A 9,095-nucleotide genomic window follows, 5' to 3' on the forward strand; every position below is an offset into this window, starting at 1 on the left:
TCCCTGCTCTGTCATTAAGGGAGTGTGCCAAGCTTTTGTATTCCTTTCCTTTGTATATTGTATTTTGTGTTCCCCACTTTTGTTGTGTTCTTCTGTATATATCTTTTTTTAAAAAATCTGCAACAGGGGCTCAGGCTCCGGCAGCAGCAGAAGAGGCGGCGGCGGCGGCGGCGGCGGCTCCCGAGGCTGGTCAGGAATCCCTGCAGTCCAGAGTGCCCGGCCCAGACCGACCCCTGCGCGCTCAGCTCGGAACAGTCCCTTGGAGCCTTCAACCATGGCAGAGTATGGGACCCTCCCACAGGACCTGATTGACAGCATCACCCATAAGGACCTGGAATAGCTTAAGTCTGCCTGCAAAGACGATATCCCAAGTGAGAAGAGTGAGGAGATCACTACTGGTAGTGCCTGGTTTCACTTCCTCGAGACTCACAATAAGTTGGACAAAGATAACCTCTCCTACATAGACAACATCTTTGAGATTTCAAGGCAACCAGATCTGCTCACCATGGTGGTTGACTACAGGACCCGTGTGCTAAAGATCTCTGAGGAGGATGAGCTGGACACCAAACTGACCCGCATTCCTAGTACCAAGAAGTACAGACATCATCTGGCAGCCCTCAGAGGAAGAAATCATCAAGCTGGGCCCCCCCCCCCGCCAAAGAAGGCTTGAAGGAGGAGGAGGACGAAGAGGAGGAAGATTGGACCTTCAGTGGACCACCCCCATCCTCTGGGAGGGGCCAGGGGCAAGCACTGCACCACCACCCTCTACCCTTCCTATTCACTAACCTGGTCTTAACCACTCCCAATGGTGTGTGCCCATGCTCAGGCTGGCTGACTGTCCATCTAGCTTGCCTAGTCCCCTGGGTGGGTGGGTGGGGAAGGGTATGGGGTCTTAGTCCCCCCACTTTAGGGGCAGGTGGGGGCTATTTCTATGCAAATAGAAATCAGCACATTCCCCCTACATCTCCCACTTCCACTCCCTTACCTCTCTATGCCCCCCACAAAAAGTCTAGGATGGGGGGGTGTCGATTTTTCCAAGAAATGAGGGAAGATGGGGATGAGGAAAACTAAGAATGTTGAAGGGTTGGGAAGGGCCCATTCAGGGCTGAGAAGAAGAGAAGATGTAAGGAAAAAATAAAGTAGTAATTGTAGGCAACTGTGGCCCAAGAGTGGGCCTGAGCTCCCCACTACGGGAAGGCTCAATGAAGGCTCAACACTGAAGTTGAGCTACAAGGCAGACCCCCTCAATGCCCTCCCTCCATTCTCTAACAGGATGGAAGGGCATAAATAAACAAAACCCATTTCACTTTTCTCTAACCCACTTGAGATGGGTATAAGAAGTTTTCTAAAGCTGAAGCCCCTGTTTGCTTTCCATTCTAGAAAGGCAGAGGAAGTAGGAGGCCAAAGCTGAGGGAGGATGGCAGGGAGCCATCTTCCTTGCTCTTCCTTTCCTCTTTGGTGACTGTTTCACAGTAATGCCCTGAGCCTAAAACTGAAGGGGATGTCCTCAATAAGTCCTCCCCCAAGAGAAACAGTCCTGCCCTGAACCTAAGGAACTGGACCTATGGCTTCCAATCCCCATCTATCCCCTACTTTCAAGGCTCATGACCCCATCATTGGCTAATGGGAACTTGCCCCTATTACTTCAGACTTGGAATGCCCCCAGACAATAGACAAGGGGAGGGGGAAACTACAGTATTTTCTTTTGCACTAATCCTGCACCCTTAGGGGAGAGACCTGGCTCAGTCCAGGAAGGGGAACACTGCTATCACTCTTCCACTTGGCCCCATTTCCTGGCCCCTTGGGTTTATGGCCTCTCCCTAGCCAAACCACTAGGGGGTACTGACCCCAGCCTATGGACCCCAAGATGCCACTCCTTCCCTTGACCATGCTAACTGTGTGTACATATATATTCTACATATATGTATATTAAACCTGCACTACCATATTAAAAAAAAAAATCTACAACAAAGGACCTATAAATGATGACACTATGCATCCAGAGAAAGAACTGATAAATAGAAGTATTAGAAGTATACATAGAATAACTTTATGTATATATGTTTGCACACGTTTTATGTCTAACTGTAGCAAATAAAAAGGAATAAAAAATAAAGTTACATAATAACTTTATTATATATTTAAAGGGAATAGAAAGTTGTGCATAATAGATTTGCAGTGTCATGTGCAATCATTTTTTTTTTTTTTTACTATTCTGCTATGTTATGGAAATGCTTGTTTTATTTCTTGGGTTCAGAATAAAATAAATCAAATTTTTAAAAATCTACATCAATAAGTTCCTTGTTCACCTACCTCAGATACAATGCATGATGACTGACACATAGTGGGTACTTAATAAATGCTTATTGAAAGAAGTTATCTCATATGAATTGTTAGTATTTTTCAGATTTCCTCCTTAGGAGCATTCCATCATTCCTGGGCTTACCTTTTCTGTAGAATTTTAGTCCATGGGTCCTATGGGGACATGATATGGTATAGTAAAAAGAGTATTAGATTTAGAATTAGAAGACCTGAATTTGAATTCTCGATCTGCCACTTGCTTACTACCTGAGCATTGGACAAATGGCTTAAATTTTTTGGGCCTTGATTTCTTCATCTGTAAAATGAGAGGGTTGGGCTAGATGGCCTGAAAGGTCACTTCTAGTACTCATTCTATAATCCTATGATCCTTCCTCTGAAAATACAATTTATTCTCATAACATTTAGGGTGCCATTCTTCTCCTTTCTCCCAAATTTTAAAACGGAATTATCACTTCCTCCCAAGATTTTCATCTATAATCACAAGTTTATCTATGAAGGTGAATTAGCTCCATGATTATAGTTTCTCTCATTGATTCTTCTAATTTTGAAAAGAGAAAATTGACATTAAAGTAAATCAAAACATGATTACCTTCTCAGCTTTTGACAGAGAGACAATTCTAGCGTACATCCAGGCAATTAAATGAAAGGAAGGGTGCATTAGGAGGTTACTGCTCTCCTAGAAGCTGAGGGCACCAATAGAGAAGAATGGGGAGATGACTTCATTGTTCTGTCTGAAGCCTGTTCTATACTACAAGGGGACATGTGAATACCAAGTAGAGTTGCAGTGGGAAAATCTAACTAAACCATGACAGCTTTGCCGCCAGAAGTCAGAAGAGTCCTACAGTTAACAGCTAAGAGATATCTTAGAGATCTCTAGTCTCAAGGCAGACTAAAAAGTGGGGTGACACTAATAATAATAGTATTGCACACCATAAAGAATCCTTGATTTAGAGTCAGAAGGTTTGAATGGATCCTTAGTTTTGATACTTCCTGTGTGAGGTTGAGCATCACCCCCCCTTCTCTGGACCTTAATTTCCTAATTTATCAAATGAGAATTTTGGAGTACACTGGGGATTCTCAACCTGGAGCCAAAGGATTGGAGTTCAAGGACAGATTTCAAGAGGTCCATGAACTTAGATGAGGGTGTACATCTTTATTTTCACTAATCTCTAAATTAAATTTAGTGTTTCCCTCAGTTATTTTAAAAAAATTCTGAAAAGGGGTCCATGGGCTTCCCCAAATATCCAAAAGCATCCATAACAGAGAAAATTCTAAGAACCTCTGGATTAGATGATCTCTAAAGTTCTTTCCAACTCCATAATTCATAGAATCCTAGAAAAGTCATGGGATAGATTCTAACTTCAGCGCCCTAGCTCAGGAATAGTAGAAAAAGAATGAACAGGGAATCAATTACATTCCAATTAAATTAAAATCACTACATCTTCCTTAAATGCTTAGGATGGAAGCTGATAACACAAAAATGAAACAGTCCCAGGAGTTAACACTATTGAAGTAAGAAGCCAAGAATGCATTATAAGCAAGTACCTGGAACACCAGGATTTAGCAATCATGAACATGTCAAAGGCCTCAAAGCAGGGGAGGGTTAAAGTATCAAAAAGGATAGATATTGAGAGTGTGGGAGAAAAGAGGAAAAACATGAACAGGATGAAAGAAAAAAAAAACAGATAAAAACTGAGATCAGTGGAATGTACCCTGGCATGGCCTCCTGAGCTGTATGATCAGAGCATAGATTTAGCTTTGGAAGGAATCTTAGATCCTTTATACTTTTAGTCCAAGCCTTTTTATTTTACAGATGGAGAAACTTGCTCAAGGTCACATAGGTAGCAACAGAAACAAGATTTGGACCCAAGTCCTCAAACTCCAAATCCAATTTGCTTTTCCATTGTATCACAATATGTCTCCAGGCTTCCTCTTCCCTCTTAAAGGAATTGGATTGGCAAGAATTTAAGATTAGACACAAGATAATTGGGTAGTTAAGTAAAAGGCATTCTTTTGTCATTTAAAGGTGTAAGGTAAAGGTCAATTGAGTAAATCAATCAAATTACCCACAAAACATCAGTAATAAAATTCCTTGTACCTCAGTCAGGTGAAAAAGGGTCTCCAGTGAATCAAATTTATCAAAGCATTCTAACTAACTACGAAAAAACTGAGTTTAGAGGTCTCTGATGAGTCATTGGATGAGTATTTGGATTTTCAGAGGATGCTTCGTCAAGTCCTAGAGATCATCTATAAAATATTAAGCTGGCATGGACCCTGAGAGAGATTTGAATTCAGGTACATGTCTGGTGGTGGAGGGGAGAGAAGGAATTGCCTTTGCAAAGGTATTACATTGGGGTGGAGAGAAGCAGAAGGCCTCAACCTCCTCCCACCTAAACTCAACTAGGGAGGTATGGAAGAGCTCAGAACATTAGCATCCTTGGAATAACTAATGATAATGACTACACTGACACAAACTAGACACAGATTCACAGTTCTGATAATAGCTATAATACTTATAATGATAACCATAGCATATTAAGGTTTGCCGAGCACTCTAAAATTATTTAATTTCACCTTCACAACAATAATAGTTATAGTATGTTAAGGTTCACAAAACACTTTATGAATATTTCATTTCATCTTCACAACAGCTTTGGTGGGAAGTGTTACTATTATTCCAATTTGCAGATGAGAAAAGTGAGACTAAGAAAGGTTAAGTGACTTGCAAGCTAGTCAATATCTTAGACAGGATTTGAACGCAGGTCTTTCTGACTCCAAGACCAGTGATTTATATGCCCCATAGATGCCACAAAGAAACTCTACCAGGAACCCAGAAGAAACTACCCCATACCTAAGGAGAACATATTGAAGATCCCAACAAACAGACTTTCAAAAGCCTTGTATACTTTCTGCACAAGAGCTCACTTGCCCCTGGACTCTTCATGTCTTCATATCTTCATAGGATATTTTGTCACAGATCTTGGGGGGAGGAGGAGGATGTTTTGTACCAGATGTTCTTACTGCTCCAACGTTGTAAAGCGCCTTTCTAAAGAATTGGGTTTAACTGATATATTCAACTCATAATCATAGCAGAAAATACATCTATGGGCGATTATGAGCTATAACACTAAAAAGACACACCCCTTTCCTTCAGGAAAACTTAAGTTAAAATTTGGCCTCAGACAATTAATAATTACTTGATACTGAACAAGTCACTTAACTTCTAAGTTTGTTCAACCTGAAAATGGGTATCATGTAGCACCTTCTTCATTGGGTTACTATAAGGATCAGCTGAGATATTGATGTACTACTATACATGTACAGTACATAACACAATTCCTGTCAGATTGCAGATTCTTATTAAATGTTGATTTCCTTTCCTTCTCTGTAGGTCATCAGGGCAAACCATAAAGTCCTCAGGGGACTTGGTAATCATGCTGTGGGAAACTGACAAATCTGTGCCAGAAATTTGGTGTCATGGATACAAAGGAGTGTTTGAAATTCAAAAATTAGGCTGAAAAGTTTTCAGAAGGAAATTTCTTGGTACCTCTTTCCTGATTTAGGACCAGAAGACAAGCAAAACAAAGTGGGTAGGGATATTTATTTACAGCCACATTGGCAGCATCCAGTTCTGAATTCTCACAAAAAAAAAAAAACTAAAGCCATTTGACTTAGACATGATCTCAAGGAAGTAATTGAAAAGTAACAAAAATAAAGGCCCTCTATACATCAAAACATTTATAGCAGCACACTTCTTGTAGTAGCAAAGAAGTGGAAAGAAATTAGATCAAAGTAAGTGATATGATATATAGCATATTGAACTTAAAGTCTTAATATAATCTATAACAAAGTGCTTATCTTCTCAAGGAAGAGTGAGGATAAAAATGGAGGGAATTTGTAACTCAAAAATTATTTTTAAAAATTAAAACTATTTCTACATGTAATTGAGAAAAATAAAAATTTTATATTTTAAAAAAGAGTCTGATTCTAGTAGCTGCTAGATATTACTTAGAAGTTTTTGTGTCTGTACATATATTCCTCTAGGTGTTCTCAACCTATTTTGCATCATAGATCTTGCTGACAATCTGTTGAAACCCATAGATGCCTTTTTCAGAGTGATGTTTAATTCCTACAAGGAAATACATGAAGTTATAAAGGAAATTAATAGCAGAGAATTGACCTAAAGTTATAATTTTTCCTATATAAGTTAACAGACCCCCTGAAATCTATCCAAGAACCTCAAATAAAATATTTTTGTCTTAAATGCGCAACTTCCCCAGAACCAGTCAGACAGCATCTGGAACAATATCCCCAGTCCGGGGCATCATATTTCAAAGTATACTGGCAAAATAAAATGTCTTGCATAGAAGGTGTTCAACCATTAGCAGGAAGCATCTGGAAACTATGTCCTATAACGAATGGTTTAAAAAAATTTGATGTGGTCATAGAGATAAGAGAAAACCTAGAAGAAATATGTTCTCTATCTTCAAATATTGGAAATGTTATCATGAATAAGAGGGAACAGACTATTTCTGGATTATTCCAGGACAGTAAGCTAATGGCAGGAAATAGAAATGATACAGACTCTAGTCCAATGTGAGGAAGAACTTTTTAGTGAATAGGGCGTTTCAGGCATGCAATATGTCATCCTGGGAGGTTGGGAGTTCTGGTCACAGAAAACATAAAGAACATCTCTAAGAAACATTCCACGGAGCAGAGCCAAGATGGCAGAGTAAAAGGATGACCTGTAGGAACCTTCCTCTACAACCCATAAAATACATGTAAAAAATGACTCTAAACAAATTCTAGAGCAGCAGAAGCCACAAAACATCAGAGTGAAAGAAGTTTTCAGCTCAAGGCATCCTGGAAGGCTGACAAAAAAGGTCTATTACACCAGGCTCAGAGCAAAGTGCAGCCCAGCCTTGGCCTACTGGCATGGCAGGGAAAGGACTGGAGCAGGCTTCAGTGTGCCAGCAGCAGCAGCTGCAGTTCCCAGATTCCTCAACCCACAAATACCAGAAACAACTTTGAAGGCAAGTGAGAAAGTTCTTTCACCTGGGTGAGAAGGGAGCAGGGTCCTCTCCTAGCCCTGGACCCAGGTGGCAGCAGCAATGTCCATTTTTGGAGTCCTTGGCATAAAGACCCTGAGGGAATCAAACTGCTGATCTGAGTCTCATGACTGAGTGGTGGCCCTGGAGTGAGGAGGAGCACTGACTGGTGGAGCTGGTGGAGGCTCTGGAAAGGGAATTCTACTTGCAGATCCTGGGCAGAAAAACTTGTGGTAGCTCTGAGACTAGAGAGCAGGCCAGGAGAGGAGTAAACTCCTCTTCTTTGATAGTACCACTTTGGAGGAACTGAGCACTTAGAGCTCCCCAGAGTATACCTTGCTCTTCAGAAAGGACTCAAAAGTCAAGTAACTGACTGAGAAAATGCCCAAAAAAGGAGAAAAAATAACATTATAGAAGGGTACTTTCTTGGTGAATAGGTATTTTCTTCCATCCTTTCAAATGAGGAAGAACAATGCATACCATCAGAGGAAGACACAAAAATCAAGCCTTATGCATCCAAAACCTCCAAAATAAATATGCAGTGCTCTCAGACCATGGAAGAGCTCAAAAAGGATTTTGAAAATCAAGTAGGAGAGGTGGAGGAAAAATTGGGAAGAGAAACGAGAGCAATGTAAGAAAATCATGAAAAGCAAGTCAACAAATTGCTAAAGAAGACTCAAAAATGCTGAAGAAAAGAACACCTTTAAAAATATATTAACTCAAATGGCAAAAGAGGCCCAAAAAACCAATAAAGAGAAGAATGCTTTGAAAAGCAGAATTAGCCAAATGGAAAAGGAGGTTCAAAAGCTCACTGAAGAAAACAGTTCTTTAAAAATTAAGAGGAAGCAGATGGAAGGAAAGGGCTTTATGAGAAGCCAAGATATTGCAAAATAAAACCAAAAGAATGAAAAAATAGAAGACAAAGTGAAGTATCTCGTTGGAAAAACAACTGACCTGGAAAATAGATCCAGGAGAGACAATTTAAAAATTATGGGACTACCTGAAAAACATGATCAAAAAAAGAGCCTAGACATCATCTTTCATGAAATTATCAAGGAAAACTGCCCTGACATTCTAGAACCAGAGGGCAAAATAAATACTGAAAGAATCCACTGATCACTTCCTGAAAGAGATCCAAAAAGAGAAACTCCTAGGAACATTGTGGCCAAATTCCAGAGCTCCCAGGTCAAGGAGAAAATATTGCAAGCAGCTAGAAAGAAACAATTTGAGTATTGTGGAAATACAATGAAGATAACACAAGATCTAGTAGCTTCTACATTAAGGGATTGAAGGGTTTGAAATATGATATTCTAGAATTCAAAGGAACTAGAATTAAAACCAAGAATCACCTACCCAGCAAAACTGAGTATAATACTTCAGGGGAAAAAATGATCATTCAATGAAATTGAGGACTTTCAAGCATTCTTGATGAAACCACCAGAGCTGAATAGAAAATTTGACTTTCAAACACAAAAATCAAGAGAAGCATGAAATGCTAAACAGGAAAGAGAGATCATAAGGGACTTACTAAAGTTCAGCTGTTTACATTCCTACATGGAAAGATAATATTTGTAACTCTTGAGACTTTTCTCACTATTTGGGTAGTTGGAGGGATTATATACATGTAGACAGAGGGCACAGGGTGAGTTGATTAGGAAGGAATGGCATTTAAAAATTAAGTTAATGGGTGAGAAAGGAATATATTGGGAAGAGAAATGGAAGGGG

At 39.9% G+C, this 9,095-nt stretch overlaps 1 pseudogene; it reads left to right on the top strand.

The window, feature by feature from the left end:
- The first annotated feature begins 274 nt into the window (after positions 1 to 274).
- LOC140519054 (astrocytic phosphoprotein PEA-15 pseudogene) lies at positions 275 to 785 on the top strand (annotated as a pseudogene).
- Positions 786 to 9,095: the final 8,310 nt, after the last annotated feature.

This window comes from Notamacropus eugenii, chromosome 1 (genome assembly GCF_028372415.1).
Source record: "Notamacropus eugenii isolate mMacEug1 chromosome 1, mMacEug1.pri_v2, whole genome shotgun sequence".
In the NCBI taxonomy this organism is placed as follows: Eukaryota; Metazoa; Chordata; class Mammalia; order Diprotodontia; family Macropodidae; genus Notamacropus; species Notamacropus eugenii.